This window comes from Culex quinquefasciatus, chromosome 2 (assembly GCF_015732765.1).
Source record: "Culex quinquefasciatus strain JHB chromosome 2, VPISU_Cqui_1.0_pri_paternal, whole genome shotgun sequence".
NCBI lineage: Eukaryota > Metazoa > Arthropoda > Insecta > Diptera > Culicidae > Culex > Culex quinquefasciatus.
This window is the reverse complement of record NC_051862.1, coordinates 124,095,854-124,117,133: the sequence shown is the minus strand read 5'-3', so window position 1 is coordinate 124,117,133 and position 21,280 is coordinate 124,095,854. Positions and strand designations below refer to the sequence as shown.

The 21,280-nt window shown below is 38.9% G+C and overlaps 1 protein-coding gene across 1 annotated transcript in view; it reads left to right on the top strand.

The window, feature by feature from the left end:
* LOC6048798 (probable G-protein coupled receptor CG31760) overlaps nucleotides 1-20,431 on the top strand; it is a 191,818-nt gene extending 171,387 nt beyond the window's left edge. The window contains exons 11-12 of the mRNA XM_038253566.1: nucleotides 11,059-11,234; nucleotides 19,262-20,431. The gene's annotated coding sequence lies outside the window, so the exon portion shown is untranslated. The remainder of the gene's footprint in view (nucleotides 1-11,058; nucleotides 11,235-19,261) is intronic.
* The last annotated feature ends 849 nt before the right edge of the window (nucleotides 20,432-21,280 follow it).

The following is a 21,280-nucleotide window of genomic DNA, read 5'->3' as shown; positions in this document are numbered from 1 at the left end:
GCTGTTGAGACTATCAAAACATGCAAAAATCCCGAATTTCATCCAAATCGGACCACCCCCTCTATTTTTGTACCCTCCCAAAAAATCGACTTTTTTTGCGATTTTTGAGCGAAACCCCTATCTTCAAACGACGATAACTCAGTAACCACAAATCTTAGAGGCTCGGTCTTAGACCCAATTTTGAAGGAAATTGGACATAGAATCCATTTCCGTGATCAAAATTTAGATTAAAATATTTGTTATACCTGTATTGCGCAATTCAAAATTTTAATTGGCCGTATCTCAAAACATCCCTGTTTATTTTTTTAAATTTGACCTCACCATCGTATTCCTCGTCCGATTTTACATAAGAATCACTTATCGACAGAAAGGAATATGTTTCGTTCCAGAGATATCGAATTTTAATGTTTTGAGTATTTGAAATTAGCTAAATTAGCAACACTCGCCGCATATGCTAGAAGCACTCAGTGATCAATAATTACTACCCGAGCAGGGGTAAACAACACGGGAATACCAAATTTTGATATAAGTTGGGCAAATAACATTGGGGTCGAAAAGGACCCCAATACCTTTATAGTAACTTTAGTTATGGGCGTCCCCTAGGGGTCGTCCGAGATTTATTTGTATTGTAAAATGTATATTTATACTATAAATTTAATGTCAGAAAATTTCAAGGCTCTACCATGTATTTAGCAAAAGTTATGGCAATTTTAATTTCCAAAAAGGCCGAAAAGGACTCCAATACCATAAGAAGGTTAAAATGCATTTTATACCAGTTCTGTTGTTTTGCTATCATTCGTTTTCAAAATGTCAAATTCAATATATTTTCTAGCGATTATTTTTTCCAGTTCATCGGTATTTCACAAAAAAAAACTAAATGTTTTCAAACAAGTCCAAACATGGCTCAGTGATTTTTCACGCATAAAAAATGATAATTTCACGGATCCATTATTCCAAAACAAAATATTCACGGATATTCAATAAATCGTGAAAAATTTAAATTACCCTGAAAATCTTATTTTAAAATAACAGTAATTATTTTATACTTTATTTTTAATTACTCATCAATCAGCTTCAAACTTTCTTCATCAATTTTAAACATAAAATCTAAATCTAATCTAATCTAATTTTTTGGTTTCGAAAGACTGTTTTTAACATTATCTACTGAATAGAACTTAAGCGAAGGTTTAGAGTGAAATATGTAACACTGACTTATAATAAACTTTTCGAACTAGTTTGATCTTGTTCAATTATAATAAAAAAGTAACTAAAAAAATATTTTTTTGTCAAGCACATGCTCATTTATTGAGTTATTTTCTCTCCTACTTATTCTATTTGGGTAATTCTCCGCCAACTCACACAGCAGTTGCCCCGACCCCTCTTCGATTTGCGTAAAACTTTGTCCTATGGGGTAACTTTTGTCCCTGATCATGAATCCGAGGTCCGTTTTTTGATATCTCGTGACGGAGGGGCGGTACGACCCCTTCCATTTTTGAACATGCGAAAAATGAGGTGTTTTCAATAATTTGCAGCATGATGAGATAGAAATTTGGTGCCAAACGGACTTTTATGTAAAATTAGACGCCCGATTTGATGGCGTACTCAGAATTCCGGAAAACGGTTTTTTTCATCGAAAAAAAAAACACTTAAAAAGTTTTAAAAATTCTCTCATTCTTCGTTACTTGACTGTAAAATATTTTGGAACATGTCATTTTATGGGAAATTTAATGTACTTTTCGAATCTACATTGACCCAGAAGGGTCATTTTTTCATTCAGAACAAAATTTTTCATTTTAAAATTTCGTGTTTTTTTCTAACTTTGCAGAGTTATTTTTTAGAGTATAACAATGTTCTACAAAGTTGTAGAGCAGATAATAACAAACATTTTGATATATAAACAAAAGGGGTTTGCTTATAAACATCACGAGTTATCGCAATTTTACGAAAAAAAAGTTTTGAAAAAGTTGGTCGTCATCGATCATGGCCGTTCATAGTCACCCGCGACAGACACGGACGACGAAACGAAGAAAAACGCAAAAAGTATCTTTTTCAAAACTTTTTTTCGTAAAATCGCGATAACTCGTGATGTTTATAAGCAAACCCCTTAAGTTTATATATCAAAATTTTTGTAATTGTCTGTTCTACAACTTTGTAGAACATTGTTACACTCTAAAAAATAACCCTGCAAAGTTAGAAAAAACACACAATTTTAAAATGAAAAATTTTGTTCTAAATGAAAAAATGACCCTTCTGGGTCAATGTAGATTCGAAAAGAACATTAAATTTCCCATAAAATAACATGTTCCAAAATTTTTTACAGTCGAGTAACGGAAAATGGGAGAATTTTTAAAACTTTTTTAGTGTTTTTTTCGATGAAAAATACGTTTTTTCGGAATTCTGAGTACGCCATCAAATCGGGCGTCTAATTTTACATAAAAGTCCCTTTGACACCAAATTTCTCTCTCATCACCGTTTCAGGCTGCAAATTATTGAAAAACACCTAATTTTTCGCATGTTCAAAAATGGAAGGGGTCGTACCGCCCCTCCGTCACGAGATATCAAAAAACGGACCACGGATTCGTGATCAGGGACAAAAGTTACCTCTTAGGACAAAGTTTCACGCAAATCGAAGAGGGGTCGGGGCAACTTTTCCCGATTTCGTGTGAGTTGGTAGAGAATTACCCATTTATAAAGCCAAATATATTTTCTCTGATTCGATTTTACTTTATCTATTTTACAATTAATTGATTTCCTATTCATAACAAGATTGATCAGTCTTGTATCCAGGTTTTTAAACGAAAATGGCGTTCGAATGATGAACGCCCGAAATGTCAGAATCACGCGGTGATACCAACATTACGAAAAAAGTGTACCATCGCATGACAGCTACATTTTTTTTAAAATCAGGGGTGCCCAACCTTTCGGCCCTTCGGGCCAGACGTTATTTTTCTGAAGCAGTGGCGGGCCGGAACTAATGTTTAATAAAAATTGAAAATGGAAAAATATCATTCTTTTAAGGGGTTACATACATGTAGAAAATCACAAATTTTCATATTACAGAAAATTTATAAAATCAATTTTCAAACACTCCTGAAAGTTTCATGAAGGTATTTCATGATTTAACTGAGTTAGAGACGATTTAAGCTCAGAGTTTTGCCATGCGCAAAGCAAACTGTCTAACTTTCTGAGCGTTTTTCTCTGAACACCAAGTTAATTTACGGGTGCCACGATATCTCGAGATGGGACGGACCAAATTGGCTGAAATTTTGGGTGAAGACTTCCAAGACATACTCCGTGTGCATGACGAAGCCCGATTTTGAAATTTTGAATTTAAAAAAAAATACAAAAATCAAAAAATGGCGATTTTTTATATGAAAATCATAAAAATATTTTTATCTTTTTTTAAAATAAACTTTTTGAAAATTGGCCTTCATCATGCACATGAGACCGGTTTAACGAGTCTTCACCAAAATTTTGAGCCGATTTGGTCGAAGCGATGTTGAGATATCGTGGCACCCGTTTTTTTGAAACTGCTTACTTCAAATAGCGATATCTCGGCAAAGCTACAACCAAATGTCTTCAAATTTGTTTTGTTAATAGATGAAAAGTAGTTTTTTAATGCCCTGAAAACAGATTTTAAAAAAAGTTTAAGTGTGTGCTCAAACCCACCTCTGACATTTTTGCCGATTTACATGTATGTAACCCTTTTAGTTATTCTTAAAATTTCCATAATTAAATTTATTTTAAAAATATGTTTTTTTTTGCTAATTTCTTGACTCATTTTACGAAATATTTAATATTTCAAATATATTTGCAGCAAACTTGTTTTCTGTATAAATAATTTACTTTTAGATAAATAATCTAAATAATCTTAAAACTACATTTTCATATTACCACATCAAGTGCTTCAAAACAGAAAAACTGAAATTTAAAGAATCAAAACTGTAAAAAATTCAATATTAATTTTTTTTTTCGTATATTTCACAATTTTAAAACATTGATAATTATGGTTTTCTCGTAACAGTTTTCAATTAAATTATTGATTTTGAAAAAATCAATGCAGAAATGATAAAAATAAAATTCAAACATAAAGAATATTTGAATTTGAAATAAAAACATTGCTGAAGCAAAAAAGCTAAATGAGATCACAAGCTTATTTTTCAAATCTAGACTCTAAATTTATTAATCGAATGTTTCATTAACAGTGTTAAGGGCCAATAAATAAACTTTTTTTATATGCCGTCGCGGGCCGGATGAAATAGCTTCACGGGCCGGATCCGGCCCGCGGGCCGGACTTTGGGCAGGCCTGATTTAAATGTTGGTGCTACTGCGCGATTTTGACATTTCGGACGTTCACCATTTTGAACGCCATCTTCGCTTAAAAACCTGGATAGTTAATATGCTTAATATAACTTGACTTATGTTTCGCGATTAAGGTGATACTTCCATACAAATTTCCACCTTTTTCGCGAGCATACTATTTAGGTGCACTGTTTGCTTTGTTTTTACAATGCTAGAAAAAAATCCTTCCAGTAGGACAAAGCAGTGCACGGAAACGGGAACATCCAGCTCGTTGTCACCATGTCTTGTTAGGTGCAATCCCCACCACAGTCGGTGCTGGCAGATTGTGCCAACAAGACGACGAGGGTCATCTCTCCAGGATGGGCTCTGTTCTTTTTTTAAATGTCCTCCCTATAACCTGGTTCAGTGAACACTCCAACAACAAGTATTCTGCGCGCTCTGGTGTAATAACAGTAATCGTCATCACCATCGCCGTCGTCGTTGATGGTCACAGGTCCTGCTCTGGTGACCAGAAGCACCGGGAGTCTTGGTCCTGGTAACACATGTTTAAGGGTGACAGACAGCGATGGCAATGAAGCGATTTTCCCTTTCGGAGTCGACCATTATTCTTCATTATCGCGAAGGACGAGAGCTCTTTCTTTTTTTTTTTTGGGTGAGGCCACCCTCAAGTACTTTTTCTTTCGAGGGAGGGCCACGGAACGACATTCGCGGAACTCGTAAGAACCCCTCGTCAGTCAGATGTTGCGGGGCCAAACCGCACAAAAGTGACGTTAAATTTTATGGGTCGTTTTTTAAGGTCCCACATTTCTTCCACTTGTGCCAGAATTGACAAAGTACACGTAGTATGGCGCATTTCATTGCGATCATCGTTACTTTACGAGGAAAAGTGGTTGAAAGAGTAACGATGATGATGATTCATGGTGAAAATGTATGAAACTGTTGTACATTTATAGAGGTAATTTGCTGGTGATAATAAAATCCAACTCTTTACATATTTAAATATTTAGTAAATTTATCAAAAAAATAGTATAATAGTGGCATTTCGCAGTCAATCGTTCATTATATCAAAATTCATATTGCTTATTTTGAGACAAAATCCAGAACACGTCGCTGTGAGTGACAGGAGATTATAGCCGCCTAGCTACCGCGGTGTAAAAATCAGTAAGTTGTACAAAAGGTCTGTGTTGATTTGGCTGTCAACTTAGTTTGTTTGAAGTATTTTCCGAAAAATCAGCTGAAAACTCATGGCACCCTTTAACAACAGCCATTAATTTGTTCTGCGATTGTCATGCGGCTGTCATATGACCATTTTTCTGCTGTCATATCAACGGGCGTGAACTCTATATCAGTTTGTAACTTTTCAAAACATGTTTTTTAAAAAATCGGGATAACTCGTGATGGTTACAAGCAAACCACTCATGTGAGAGAGTTTCGCGTTTAGCGTGTGTTACACGATTTTCACTTCACCAACATCAAAACAGATATAAAGTCAAAATAGGGACATTTGCCCTACCAAAATATAACAAAGAAGGAATTAATCAATTAGGTGAAGCTAAGTTTTCCTCAAAAAAAATCATATTTATCTTACAATAAATTTTGAAGTCGATTATAGCGTGAAAAGCTATCAAACGAAATATAAAACGAATCATTATGTTCAAACATCGCTTTCTACAGATATTTTCTGAACATTTGCCGGAATCCGTTCTCGGCGACGACACCACGGAATCCTCCAGCAATCAAAGTAAATCATCAAATTCCAATCAGCGCACGGTTTGTGAAAATGGAATTCAAACCAATCCCATCAAAAAATGTGAAAAGGGTGAGGTGTTATCGTTTTATCTAGAGGGAGCATGGAATAATTTATGCAGTGCTATAACAATATGAAGTATCCACGGAGTCTTCACAAAACATAATTATTTAATTTTATGCAATTTTACAGTATGCATCAATATTTAATTGAGATCAAACTTATGTCAAATTTGTGTGTATCCCATTTATCAGAAACAAAAATTCAACATTGTAAACAGTGTTCACGATTGGAGTTTGCATTTCTTTATTTAAACAATAAATATGAACATGTTTTAACTTGGTACTATATACTCCATCAAAAAAAACCCACAGAATCAATTTTCCTTTACCCGCAGGACATTTTGCGGCAAAAAGGGTACACACTCCATTTTTTCTTTCCTTTTTTGCGTAAATCTCGCCACCGAACGAAAGTCCTTCGCAGCTCGTTCATTGAATTCGTAATGTCGGATATCTGCTGTTGGTCGGTCGAAGAGTGAATAAAAATCGTGACAGTTTTCTATAATTCATCGGAAACGGGCAAATCGAACAGAGTGAGAGAATCCCCACTCGATTGGAGCGCGTGTTGAATCAAGGCAAAACAAATCTCCTTGTAATAATAACTTATTCAGGATAATATTTTCGAAGAAAATAGTTAAACCGAAACAGCATTAATAATACACGGCACGTGTTTGGCTTGTTTTTCTTTGTCGTTTCACAATCGGAAAAAGGCAGCAGCACATCTGCATACAAGTCATGCAAGCCAAGTTTCCTCGAATGCTGGAAATGTCAGTTTGCTGCTCGCAAATTGGATGTTTTCCTGTATAATAACTGCATTCATTGTGTGCAGAGGAGTGCTATTCCGGGAATTTGTTTTGATACCGTTTGATTGTACGTGGGGGACACGTGGCTCATTTCGAATATCTATTCGAATATTGATTCTGTTGAAACTGATACCAATTATAAACTTTTAACACAACAGCAAGCGCTTGATGAAATTAATAGTTGAGAAAAAGGTTTTGATTTTATGTTGATGAGCTTCGATAGTTTAGTTTTTATACGCATTTTAAAACGTTTAACATTAAATTTAGCATGCCTGGGATCGATCAAAATATTTACATGTTTCGTGGAATTCCAATGTACAGCATCGCAAAAAGTTTTTTTTTTGCTTCGTCGATACTTGGATATTTTGCAAACTAATGATGGTAAAACAGCTGGGCACGATAAAAATGTATTTTATAACACTTTCTCTGGGCTCGTAATCTAATTTTTTATCCTTTTCGATGACAAATCCAAAAATTCAGAAAGTTTTATTTACAATACTAACATTGAAAATCAGTCGCACTATGCAAAGAGAAACCTTTATTTTACTTGCATACTCTTCTTTCAGAGGCCGTATCTCAGGAACCATTGACTGCCATTGATAATCTTCAATGTTTTTGAAGCATTTTTTTAGGAAACTTTCTGATCATTAAAAAAAAAAACAATTTTCGGGGATGACTTTCAGTCATGACTACTTCTACAGGTAAAAAGTAATGTTTTCAAAAGCAACAAACATTGTTGGAATTCGAGCGAGAAGAAGGAAAGCATTTCTCGCTTGCGAACGAGGGAGAGAACTTGTAGTACTTTTCTCTTCTCGCTCGCGCTCGCATTTTCGTTCGCGTTCTCGCTCTCGCCGCGAGCGCTCGCGAGCGCCTCGTGCTAGCCGTTCGCCCCAAGCTAGCAATTTGTTTATCAGGCTTATGAATACGAACCAGGCGATGGTATAGAGGTGTAACTTCAATCGCTGTGTTTTTTTTTGTTCGTTTCTAACACGTTCAACTTCTCGCGAACGGGCAATTCTGGCTCGCGAGAAAGCCCGTTCGCGAGCGGAGGAGAGCACGGGCAATCGGTGAGTTTCTCTCGGCAGCTCGAGACTCGCGGCGAGAACTCGAGAGAGAGAAAATTTTCTCGCGAGAGCGCGATAATACCAACACTGGCAACAAATAACCATTATAAGTGGCTATAACTTGAAAATGATGCAGGATCAATTGTGATATCGAAACCTTTGCGGAATACTTTTTGATTGCCAATTTGATGTTGTATTTTTAAATAATGTGAAAATAGATAATCGACTTTTTCGACCGATTTTTTCAATTTTTTTTTAAGTTGGCAACACTGCCAAATGAATGTTTTCCCCCTTGTGACTTAGCTGATGAAATGTATTTTTTTTTTGTCTTCTAAAACATCTTTTAAAAGAGATTTTTAAATTGTTATTTTGTGCAACCTATTTTTTGTTTGTGAAAATTCGAATCAAAAACAAGGATTATTTTTCAGAGTGTAACACTTTTTTATGAGAAATTTTAAGCGATACCTACGACTTTACGTAACATCTATTTTCAACGTATGTACGGATTTTCGAATATTTCAAAAGCATATTTATATGGACGGTTGCCAAAATTGTATGGATGACGCAATATATGTTAAGAGTATAGGAAAAGCGTGACAAAGGGGGTTGTAAATTTTGGCTGATTTTAGCGTGACGTACTTTATGGATGAACTCTAAGTAAATATTCTTTGTCTTTTGAAATTATCAAAAAATCAAATTATTCGCTCTACAGCATTGCCTTGGCGTTCTCGATTGCGAGATTCCTACTCGAAACTAGGTGTCCGAAGGATTGATTGTTGAGGCAATTGCAAACCTCTTTTTACACCTTAGCTTCTATCTACCCCGGGACTCGAACTGACGACCTTTTGATTGTGAGCCCAACTGCCTACCAGCGACTCCACCGAGGCAGGACCCAGGGAGACGACTCCTACACCTGGACTGAGCTAACGACCTAACCCTTAAGGTTAGACCGGGACCAACATTTACTTCCCTGTCCGACGGAAGGCGTGATCAGACAAATCTCGTCTCAAAATTTGCCACCGGGACCTTCTGGGATCAAACCCAGGCCGACTGGGTGAGAGGCAACCACGCTTACCCCTACACCACGGTCCCGGCACATTTTTTTTTTTGAAATTATGAAGATCTAAAATCTGCGATGAAACTCGTCGTAAATTTGATAACAGGTTCGAGATGAAAATCGTGACTGCGTTATAAACGTGATTCGAGATAAGAAAAAAAGTTTGTTCACGTCTTAGGCACTACGTACATTTTGTGATAACACATGCGAATTTGTTAAAGGTCGACAACAACCTACTATAATTTTTTTCGATAAGTCAGCCAAACATTTTGAGCATGAGCATGAGCATGGTTGACTGAGGTTAAGTTAGCCAATCATTTTGCCACAAAAGAGTCAAAGGCAAACTTATGGAAAATTGGACGAGCTTTCCGTTAAAAATATTTACTAGACTGAAAAACCAAGTCTGTCATATAGAAATTGTCAAAAACCACCAAAAACCCCGTTTTTTCAACATTTTTATTTTTAAAACCACTGTATCTTCCCAAGGATTGGACATAGGACAATGGTCAATACGGAGACTTTTATGTAAAATTGTCTGGAGAATCGATTCCCACTACCGGTTTTTAAAAATTTTGACGTTTAGACCACTTTTCAAAAAAACAGTTTCAGTAAATGATTTTTGTATTTTTTTAGGAGAGACATACCATCCTGCATTTTTCGTCAGTCTTTTAGTAACATTTTAGACTATTTCCTCAAAAAATTTGAACGAAAAAAAATCGTGACATCACCTTCAAATTTAAGTTTTAGACTTAAAAATCAAAAAATCTCATAGATGTGGCGTGTATTTTTGTTTTTGTATTTTGTATTTTTTTCAGAAAGCCCGTCCAATTTCCTACAAGTTTGTCTTTGACCACTTTTTGATACGACGCAACAGCTTCGAGATACAGTAATTTTCAAATTACAGAATACAAAAATATTCAAATATCTTACGCCCTTCTCAAATGTTATTCTCGAGTACTAGTGACATTTGTCAGCTCAAAAGGTAACTTTTAATAAAATTCAAGATGAGACTTGAGTGGCAAGATGCGATTTGATGAGAATCTCGATTAAATTCTGAATGAGATTTGGGACAAAGTTCTAGATGGGATTTTTTTTAATGAAATTTGAGATGAGATTGAGGTTGATCTCGAGATTTAAAATGATGAGACTAAAGATGACATTTAACATGGGCCAACTCACACGCAGTTGCCTCGACCCCTCTTCGATTTGCGTGAAACTTTGTCCTAAGGGCGATTTTTGTCCCTGATCCCGAATCCGAGGTCCCTTTTTTATATCTCGTGACGGAGGGGCAGTTTGACCCCATCCTTTTGTGAACATTCGAAAAAAGACATGTTTTTCAATTATATGCAGCTTTTTATGTACTTTTATGTAAAATCCGGCGTCCAGATTTGATAGCAAACAATAAAAACTTTTCAATTGTTTTTTTTTTTTAAATGGCGATAACTCGTTACGGTCAACAATAAACCAATTGGGTCTATAAGTACATCGATAATTTGCCGAGCTTCCGTGGCCGTGAGGTTACGGGTTTCGCCCTGTAAGCGGAAGGTGATGGGTTCGATTCCTGTCTGGCTCGGCAAAGTCAGATCCCTTAAAAAGAGTAAATATGCTCACAGGGAATACTGACCGGTAAGGGATGGGTTTTCGACTAGCGGCGTGCTGGGTTTCCAATCCAGAGGTCGTGAGTTCAATTCTCGTACCGGGATGATGAAGTTTAAAAAAAATTCTTCCCTTTTTTAGAATTCGTTCTTCTATTTTTTTTTCTTCTATTTATCACATGTAAAGTAAACTTTACTTATAAAGAGTAACGGGGCCGCATTTAAAAAGCGGATTCAGTGGCTACTTGTTAACTTAGTGTTAACATTCCATAGGTCCAGCTTGTGATGATACGCTACCTTCCCTTGACTACCGCTTACGAGGCGAAATCGTTACCACTCACAGTCGACAAAGTAAAAAGTTTACAATTCCAATAGAAACTTTCCAGTAACCATATTTTTCACGTTTTTCCCATTTCCGTTTCCCTTCACAGACAGTACCCCGCAGGATCGCCGGACCCCTGGGCGGAAGTGAGCTGAAAATTGATTTATTAACTTCATCCTGAAACGCAACTACCGCCGCTCAAATTGGACAAGAGAGGAAGCAGCAAGCAAAAAAAAATGACAACTAGCGGCTGTGTCCCTGCGTGTGGCCACGAGACGGTTCCCGGTGAGTACGGAGACGACGTCGACGATGGGGCATCAATCATGGCAATTAAAACGCACAAATTTCCCCCGGGGTAGGATGGACGGTTGGAGTTGTGGTGTAACGCTAGTTGATGAGTTTGTCGACTTTTTTTGTGCAGCTTGTCGTTGGAAAGTGCAAATATGGTTTTCAGTTTGCAGCAGGACGCACTGAATGGACGTGATCGGAACTTGAAGAGGAAATTATGGTTGTGAACTTTGGAGGTTGGACATTGTTGACATCAAAGTGATAGAACAAGGCGTTTCATTGTAAATTTACAAAATGACACATGTTACACAGTAAAAAATTGTGTGAATTTGGAGGGTTGAATATTACCTCTTTTATGATGTAATTTAACCTCAATTTAGACTGAAAAAGCGACATTACAACAGAAAAGTGGTAAAATTACACATTTTTTCTGACATTAAAGATGTACCCCTTCCCAGCTAATATGGATTTACTGGATTTACTCCTGAATTCTAGAACAAAGTACAAGATGCTGTAGGCTTTTCTGAGAGGGGACACGATTTAGAACCAAACTGCATCATTAACTAAAAAGCGATGATAATGCATATGGGACATATGTGTGATCAGGGACAGCGCAGCTCCTTACAAATATTTAAAGTATGTGTAAAAATTTTGTTTTTGGGGAGGGGGTAAAAACATCAAAATTTTCGCGTTAGGTAATAAAAGAACGCTCCCTGTGACCAACGAGGGTCAGAATCGAGACAGTTTAAAGAAAGGGACGAGCCAATGTGGGAAAGAGAAGTTATTTGTGATTATAGACGGTATTGTTTTAATTTGCAGCATGCTGAAACAACTGTTATTCATTTTGTTAACCTTTGGCTCTCTTAGGGAGCGTTCTCTTATTACGTAACGTAGAAATTGTATTTTTAGTGGAATGCCCGGCACGAACAACCAAAGCGTGTTCTAGCGTGTCGCTCGTACTGACTCATAGCAAGGGTGAGATGTACTGGCCCTGATCGCAGAAATGTCCCATATGCATTTTCATCGCTTTTGAGTTATTGATGCAGTTTGATTCAAAATCGTGTGCTCTTTCAGAAATGCCTGCAACTTCCAGTACTTTGTTCTAGAAATCAGGAGGAAATCCAGTTTTTTTTCGCAAAAATTTAACATGTGTGGGACAATCTTCAAATGCGTTTTCTCAGTTTGCTGTTTTTGCATCAAGGCCAGGTTTTATTGGGTCTAGATGGAATTGACCCTCCTGAATCTGAAAACCGCGATGATGATTAAGATATGATGCAAGATGATGACTCGAGAATTATGTCCTTGAGTTCATTTCCAAAAAAAAATTCACCCGTCTAAAACAAAAAAAAAAACAAAATGTGTTGACTACGGTCAACGGGAACCAGGGAGCTCTAACAGACTATCTCAACCTCGATCTCAACGATTTATGCAATTTTTGTAGATTTTGCTCGGTTTGTTTTAGAAATCGAGGTGTATCGAGGTGCTCCGATTTGGATGAAACTTTCAGCGTTTGTTTGTTTATACATGAGATGAACTCATGCCAAATATGGGAAGTGGGGTAAAACGGGCTTTGAATTTTGAGGTCCAAAATACATAAAAAATAAAATTATTCGCATTTTCGTAAAATTTGATAAAAGTAATTTCTTTTGGTTAAATTTGCAAGATATTCTGAAGCACATTGTCATAAAGTTTTTTTAAAGACTTTTTTCTCATAGCTTTTGCAAATTATTGCAAAACCCCAATGAGCAATTCTCTACAAAAATCGGAATTTTTTTTTTTTTGTTGCCCAACGGGCATTGGGTTAAGTTCACTGCGACCACCTGAGAAGGCTATCTTTTGTGATGTACCCTGGTTACTGTCCATACTACAAATTACTCGTATCCATTGGATCGGAAGACGAGGGGTTATTTTGCAGACATGGTTTATCCCAATCCGGCGCAATACAGTCGATGAACTGTATGACCTTCTTGGGATGGGTGTGGTGCCATACATCGTACGGCGTAAGAAGGTGCGATCCAAAGAACCGCAGCCTTCGAGACACAAGTGCTCCGCAGAAGCAGAGTAAATGTGCCGAGCTTTCCAGCTCAGTTAAACAAAAACGACAGAGGTTGTTAGGCCACCTGCCGATTTTGTGCAGGTGATATCTGGCAGGACAATGTCCTGTTAGAAGCCCTGCGAGTATTCGTAGTTCCCTACGGTTTAAGCCAAGAAGTTTCCTGGCAATTGAAGGACTTGGAGTGATAAAAGTTTTAGCTTGTCTCAATCCTCGCATCTCGCCCCAGATTGAAGCGATTTGCAATTGTCCCCAATTAGTTATTTCTTGCTTCACGGCACATTTTGAGATTCCAAGGAACGGCTCGGGACCCACGAAGATGTTTGATGAGCCTTGTCTGGCAAGTTCATCAGCCATTTCGTTGCCTTCAATGCCGCAGTGCCCTGGGACCCAAAACAGCATCACTCTGTTATGCCGAGAAGCAAGTTCCCTGAGGGAAGCGACGCACTCCCAAACAAGTTTGGATTCGCATTTAGAGGATTTTAATGCCAATAGTGAAGCTTGGCTATCCGAGAAAATACCGATTTTTGCGTGTCTATAATTTCTCATAATACACGTCCTCGCACAGATGTGTATGGCATACACTTCTGCTTGAAAAACGGTAGGCCACTTTCCCATAGATATGGTTTCCCTGGTTCGAGGACCGAAGACTCCAGCTCCAGTAGAAGTGCCCATTTTTGAACCATCCGTAAAGAAACGAATAGTTCCTTCTGGAAGTGTAGGTCCTCCATTACTCCACATTTGGCGATTTGTTTCAATCACCTCATATGGAATGTCCATGTTGGGCCTCACCTCCATGCAGTCCGAGACTGAAGTTGCAAGGGGGGAAATGTCAAAAGCCTTCACGATCCGCGAGTGACCCGTTCCATCTCCTTTCACCCAGTTGTTACACCGTTGTAGTCGTAGAGCGCCAAGCGCTGCCTCCTGCTTCACATGTAAATGTAAAGGCAGAATGCATAGCATGGCTTCCATGGCCGCGGTAGGGGTTGTTTTCATTGCACTCGTTACAGAGAGACATGCCAGTCGTTGGAGCTTGGTCAGCTTCGACTGACATGTCTTCTGTTCAGTCTTCGGCCACCAAACGGTCGACGCATAGGTTACCCTAGGTCGAGCGATGGTGGTGTAAGACCAGAATGCAAGTTTTGGTTTAAGGCCCCAGGTTTTGCCGAGCATTTTGTTGCACGCCCAGATAGCAGTAGTTGCCTTCTTTACCGCATAGTCCAGATGTGCATTCCAGTTCAGCTTTTTGTCAAGGATTACTCCTAAATATTTGACCTCAGAACTGAAGGTCATTCGGGTTCCTTTCAAGGTAGGCGGCCTAAGGTCGTGTTTCCTCCTGTTAGTAAACGGGATTATCACGGTTTTGTTGGGGTTTATTGTCAGCCCTTCCTGCTCACACCACGACATGGTGCAGTTTAGAGCTGACTGTAGACGGTCCGATAACGTTCCGTCGTACTTCCCCCGGATGATTAAGACTACGTCGTCAGCATATCCAATGACTTCGTAGCCGAGTAGTGTAAGTTTTCTTAGAAGACTATCTACCACCAGCAGCCAAAGCAAAGGAGAGAGTACTCCCCTTGCGGACAGCCTTTGGCTGCTGTTATTGTGATAGATGTGTCTCCTAGCGATGCTGAAATCTCTCTGCTCGTAAGCATAGCATGAATCCAGCTCGCAGTTGTTCCATCGACGTTCCTCGACCGGAGCGCTTCATTGATGGCTGTGTACGAAGTGTTATCGAAGGCACCCTGAATATCAAGAAAAGCACAAAGTGCAGATTCTTTATATTTCAGTGCGTTCTCGATACGTGACACTAGCGTGTGTAGGGCAGTTTCGGTCGATTTGCCCGCTTGGTATGCATATTGGTGTTTATGCAAAGGGAAGTCCTTCAAGAACTCCGCCCGGATGTGGTTGTCCGTGATTTTCTCCATAAGCTTGAGCAGCGTCACTGTCAGACTTATGGGTCTGAAGGCTTTTGGCATCGTGGGGTCACTTCTGCCGGCCTTAGGTATGAAGATCACCTTAACTTTACGCCAGCTTCGAGGGATGTAGCCCAGGGTGAAGCTGGCTCGAAGTAAGTTGATCAACTCAGCCATTATGGTGTCGGCTGCTTTTTGGAGAAAGATTGGAAGGATGCCGTCGGGTCCTGCAGCCTTCAATGGTTCAAATGTGCCGAGGGCCCATCTGATTGAAGACTGGTTGAACATTCGACGGGCTAGGTGGACTGACTCTCTTGATGGTCGACACCATACGCCATCTGCAGTCTGGGTACTAGCTGCATCCTCCTCTCTTTCTGTTGATTCTGGAAAGTGCGTACTCATGAGTACTTGCAGTGTTTCCTTGTTTGTGACAGTGAGAGTACCTTGCTCGTCTCTTACCTGTCCTAGACCGTTGGAATGGTCTTTTGACAACGCCTTTTGGAGTCGGGTTGCTTCAGACATCGAGCTTATGTCCTCACAGAAATTAGCCAGGCTAGTTTTTGGCTCTCCTCAACTCCGCGTTATACTTCGTTAGGGCTGCTTTGTAGGCATCCCATTCGGAAGTGAGCTTAGCTCTGTTGAAAAGCCTTCTAGCCTCCTTGCGGAGACTGCTCAGGCTTTCGCTCCACCACGGTACGTCCCGACAGATTTCCCTCACCTTCTTAGGGCAGCTTGCCTGGTAGGCTGCCGTGATCCTGCGTTGAAGAGTATTCGCTGCAGTATCCAATTCTTCGGGGTTCGTATTCGTGAAGGAGCGTCTTGTTTGGACCGGCAAAGGTGACCTCGAAAGGCGTTCCAGTCCGTGTCATTTGGGTCACGAAACGTTTCCCTTTTCAGTTGACTGGCTTCAATGTCAAAGACAATCTGTCTGTGATCAGATAGACTAGCTTCTTCAGAGACATGCCAGTTTTTTATTTTGTCTGCAAAAGCAGCACTACACAGAGTGAGGTCCAAGACCTCCTGTCTTGCGACAGTAACAAAAGTAGGTTCATTGCCCTTATTGCATACATTGACGTTGTTAGACGTCAAGTATTCAAGAAGGCGCTCACCTCTATCGTTAACATCCGTGCTTCCCCATATCGTATGGTGGGCGTTCGCGTCACAACCGATGAGGAACGGTTTATTGACAGCCCTACAGTATCGCACAAGTGCGGCCACTTCTGGCGGTGGAACATCGTCCTGGTCACCAGGAAAGTAAGCAGATGCAACAACCATCTCCTGCTTTCCCTTGGTGGTCGGGACGGTCACCATTGCTGCAACGATGTCTCGTTGGACGAATTCCGTGATTGGAGTACACTTGATGTTTCCGCTCAGCAGAATCGCCGTTCTTGGTGTTGCCTGCGTATTGCTGTAGATCAATCTACTGCTTTGACAGGACAGTCCAAAGATTTTGTTGTTGTGCACCCACGGTTCTTGAACGAGAGCAATCCCAAATTGCTCTTTAGTGAACCTCCGACTAAGGATACTGGAAGCACCCTTAGCATGATGGAGGTTAACCTGGATGCAACGGATATTGTTCATTGTTCAGTTGAACCTGCCGTTTTCTCCAAGATGTTTTGATGATCCGGGAACAGGATGGCAGTGTCCTGCAGCTTGGTCGCTGATGTGTGTTGAGGATGCGGGTTCCTCTTGTATAGTACATGAAGTACTGGAAGGCCACATGAAGTCGGTTTTGGATTGTTTATCTGTACCTGAGAGTTTTCTGAAATGCTGTTGACGAGTGGTAAAATACCGTGCTCATCGTAGCGGGGGTGCTCAAGCGGTGAGGTTGTTGCGTGAATTTTCAGAATGTTCAGCTGTACCGGTGCTATATTCGCAGAAAAGCGAAAATATGCATGTGGTTGCCTAGTTTTCGTCAAAGACTGTTGCGTAACCTTACCATCTCTCGCAGAATTGCTCCGAAGAACAACAGAAGGTTCTCGTTTGGTACTGGATAACTCTCCTACTTCCTTCCACATGTGAACCTTCCTGTGCATGTCTCTCATGCGTTCCGACACCGCAAACTGCACTCTACAGTTTTCCGCCGGGTCTTCTCTTCTAGTGGTGTCCTCTCTTCCGGCGGATTTCATGCTTCTTCTTCCTTTCTTCCGCGTTGGTTCCAGCTGAGGGAAGCAGCTGGCACTTGGGTTTTGGTTTTGATCAATTTCCATGTTGATAAACCTTGTTTTCAGGACTCCTACAAACTTCAACTGTGACTCGGGCCTGCAAAGACACAGAGGAGACTACATACTGCGTGGGGCGTCTTGGTACCACGCAGGCTCCGTTCAGACCTGGATACTTCTTGCTCCCTCCAGACATACATCCCTTGGCACGGGTCGCTTGACACTGTAGATTGGGGATTGGGATTTGGGAAAGGGATTTGGGATGGGGAATGGGACGTGGTTCTCTGTATGGCTTTTTGCGAGATGAGAGCAGAGGACAACAATCATCTCAACGTTTCCACTTTACCCGGGCTAACGACCGGCAGTTCCAGTTCACGATGATTTCCCTTCATATGTTAACAAGACCACTTATGATTTTGGCACATATTCCGTTTTTCAGCGTTTCCTGTCATTACTGGCGGGAAAAATCTACGTGGAATCAGCTGTGCAGACCTCATGTGTGACAGGAAAATCGGAAATGGATTTTATTTGTATTTTTTTATTTGGCTCAAACTTTGTGGGGGCCTACCCTATGACCAAAGAAGCTATTTTGTGTCATTGGTTCACCCATACAAGTCTCCATACAATTTTGACAGCTGTCCATACAAAAATGGTACGTAAATATTCGAATATCTTTAACTTTTGAATGAATTTTCTGATCAATTTGGTGTCTTCGGCAAAGTTGTAGGTATTGTTGAGGACTTTTGAGAAAAAAAAGATACACGGAAAAAATGCCGATTTTTTTATTAACATTTTTTTTAACAAAAACTCAAATTCCCCAAATACGTATTTTTTTTATTTTCGAGATTTTTTTATATGTTTTAGGAGTCAAAAACCCGCAACTTTTGAGCCATAGTGAAACATGGTCAAAAAATCTGTCGCCTAGTTATAAATTTTTGAAAAAAAAAAATTTCGATTTTTTCCAAAAATCACTATTTAAAAAAAAATCATAACTCGGCGGCAGGAAATTGAGTTTTTGTGAAAAAATGTTAATTAAAAAATCGTCATTTTTTCCGTGTACCTATTTTTTTCTCAATAGTCCTCAACAATACCTACAACATTGCCGAAGACACCAAATTGATCAGAAAATTCATTCAAAAGTTACAGATATTCGAATATTTACGTACCATTTTTGTATGGACATCTGCCAAAATTGTATGGAGACTTGTATGGGTGAACCAATGACACAAAATAGCCCCCACAAAGTTTGAGCCAAATAAAAAATACAAAAAATTAAAATGGTCGAAATCGGCCGAATTTGTAGAGAGTTGCTCCAATGTCTTTTTGCCACAGCCTTCAACATCCTTACTCCCATGGGGCAATAGTTTGGGAATTTCGTTGACTATAAGCCTATCGTATGAATTTTTCGGCCAATTGCAGTTTTTCTCACAGTTTTGAGATATTTCTTTAAACTTTTGCCCTTTGCCCATTTGTTAAATTTTGACATATATTCGGAATTCTCCATAAATTCCACGTAAGATCAAACTCAAACTTCAATACCCGTTATCCATTTTAAAGGAAGTTATAAACTACCTTATTTTCAAGTATCACAGCTAATTAAGTTATTTTTTCTTTTATTTTTTTTAGCGAAACAAATAGGTAGTCATCAATCACCACAAACCCACACAAAAAAGTCGCACCAATCATAATTATCACCTACAGATTTTCCATTACATCATGCCCAAAAGCTCGAGTGTGCCGCCGGGGTTGAAATTATTGTGCAAAATGTATCACATAACAGCGAGCCCAAAAATTACACCTCCACTCATGTTCGCTGCGCCAAAAAGGCTCAAAAAGCATCCTTTTAATTGAATCAAAAATTAAATTATGCTCCTCCTCTGTCTCTCGTTTCAGCGATAATGATTGCGCGCGAAGGTCGTCGTCGTCGGCGCAAATTTCCATCAGCTTTCAGAGACATCAATGGCGTCGACACCCCCACGTTGTGCTAATTATTATCGAAAAGTTATTACATGATACCAATGCTTTTCACCCTGTCACCTCCTCCTCCTCATCGCAACACTTTGCTTGAGTTGATTTATTTTTGCCTGAGTTGTGAGGAAATAACTTTAATTAGGCAAACTTTTCCATTTTCGCAGTACGTACAAGTTTTGTGACGCAGTCCACCTCGGGTAGCTTGGCAGGTTGGGAATAAAAATATGGTGACAATAATGCAAGAAGAAAATAATCACAAATTTCAGGAGAAAACATCTGATGTAGTCTTTCAAGTAGTAGGGGCATTATTGCTGCAAACAAGTGAGAATCGAAGATTTCAAACGAAATGCATTTCAATCAACGGATTGTTGGAAAGTTGGTGAAGATTGACCGAGTCTGTCTTAGAATAATTTAGATAAATTCTTTTGTCAGATGAAAATATTTTACGAAAAGAGGTAGCCAAATAATCTTAAATTAGTGAGACAACCTTTAACCCTCAAAACAATAAGCCTATTGTCAATTTGGAAACAATCTTTAAGTACAACTTATTTAACGACAAATCAAACTAATCATCCTCATCTCCCTCGAACGATGACTGTGTGTAGAGCAGACGAACTGGTGTAGCAGTAGTTAATGAGAACTAATAATTAGTAAAAAAAAAAAGCGAAACAATATGCACAAACAATGTTCGATGTCACTATTAGAAACAACTCGAAAGGTGTAAAAAAATGGTAACTGTAAAATGCTGCGATGTTTAGAACGAAAGAAATGAAACAAAAATGATGTCCCTTCCCTAACAGAAATGAAAGACTTTAAACAGAGAATAATCAAAACGAACTCAAAGCAAAGAAAACAGTCACTTTTTAAGAAAACAAAACCAAATATCCAACAGACGCCGTGTGTATAGTTGTTAAATGCTGAAATGTTAAACTAAAAAAGAAAAAAAAAACATAAAATCCTACAGTGAAACCCCCTAAAGAAATGAATCATTTTAGAACGATGTTTAGTTAATAAGAAGTGAAAGTGCAACTAGTCGAAAGAAACGTGACACATTTCAAATTAAACAACTCTTAACAGACAGCAAAACATAACAAATCGATGTGTGATAATCGTTCTCGTTTTTTCCTCAGCAAATATATGTTTACCATCCTTCACCGCGCGCCTAGCAAGTCCTTATCAAGTTGAGGTAAAAAAAACTCGTTTGCAAAATCAGTCTACCAACCAACCAGAAAATATCCTTTCGGAAAGAACACAAACTTGCGAAAAACAAAACAACGCAACTCGAGGTGAACCCTGAAAAAAAAAACTCTCGACAAATCTCCGCAACAACATAAACAATGTTAAACATGCACCAAAACCCCTGGTTTTACCTCACAGTTTCGGTTTTTTGTTTCCCAACCCGATTTTGTCTGCAAACTAAGCCGATTCGGGAACATTAGGTACTAGAAAGGAAAAAAAATCCGGCGACAAACCGAATGAGATGACAGGATGCTGCGGATTCGGAACGGAAAATGGGATTGCGGGTTGTGAGTTTTTGATGTCACCTCAGAGGTAAACCCTTGTTACTCTGAAGGATTTTGGGGGGGGGGGGGATGTTTTTTGTTGTGATTTTATTTATTTTTCAAGGTAATGCAGTTTATTTCTTTATCAGGACAAAAAAGTTAAGCACGGATTTTGTTTTCAATATTTGTTTAGTTAATGATAAATTTGAAAATCACAAGTTTGAGATAAAGATGAAGACAATTCTATCGTTATTGAAATACGATTATTCTGTCGGTGATAACTTATTTAAAGTAACTTCCTAAAAAGAACTTAAGAGGTTACATACATGTAAATCGGCAAAAATTTCAGAGGCTGGTTTGAGCACACACTTAAACTTTTTTCAAATCTGTTTTTAGGGCATTAAAATATATATTTTCAACTATTATCAAAATAAATTTG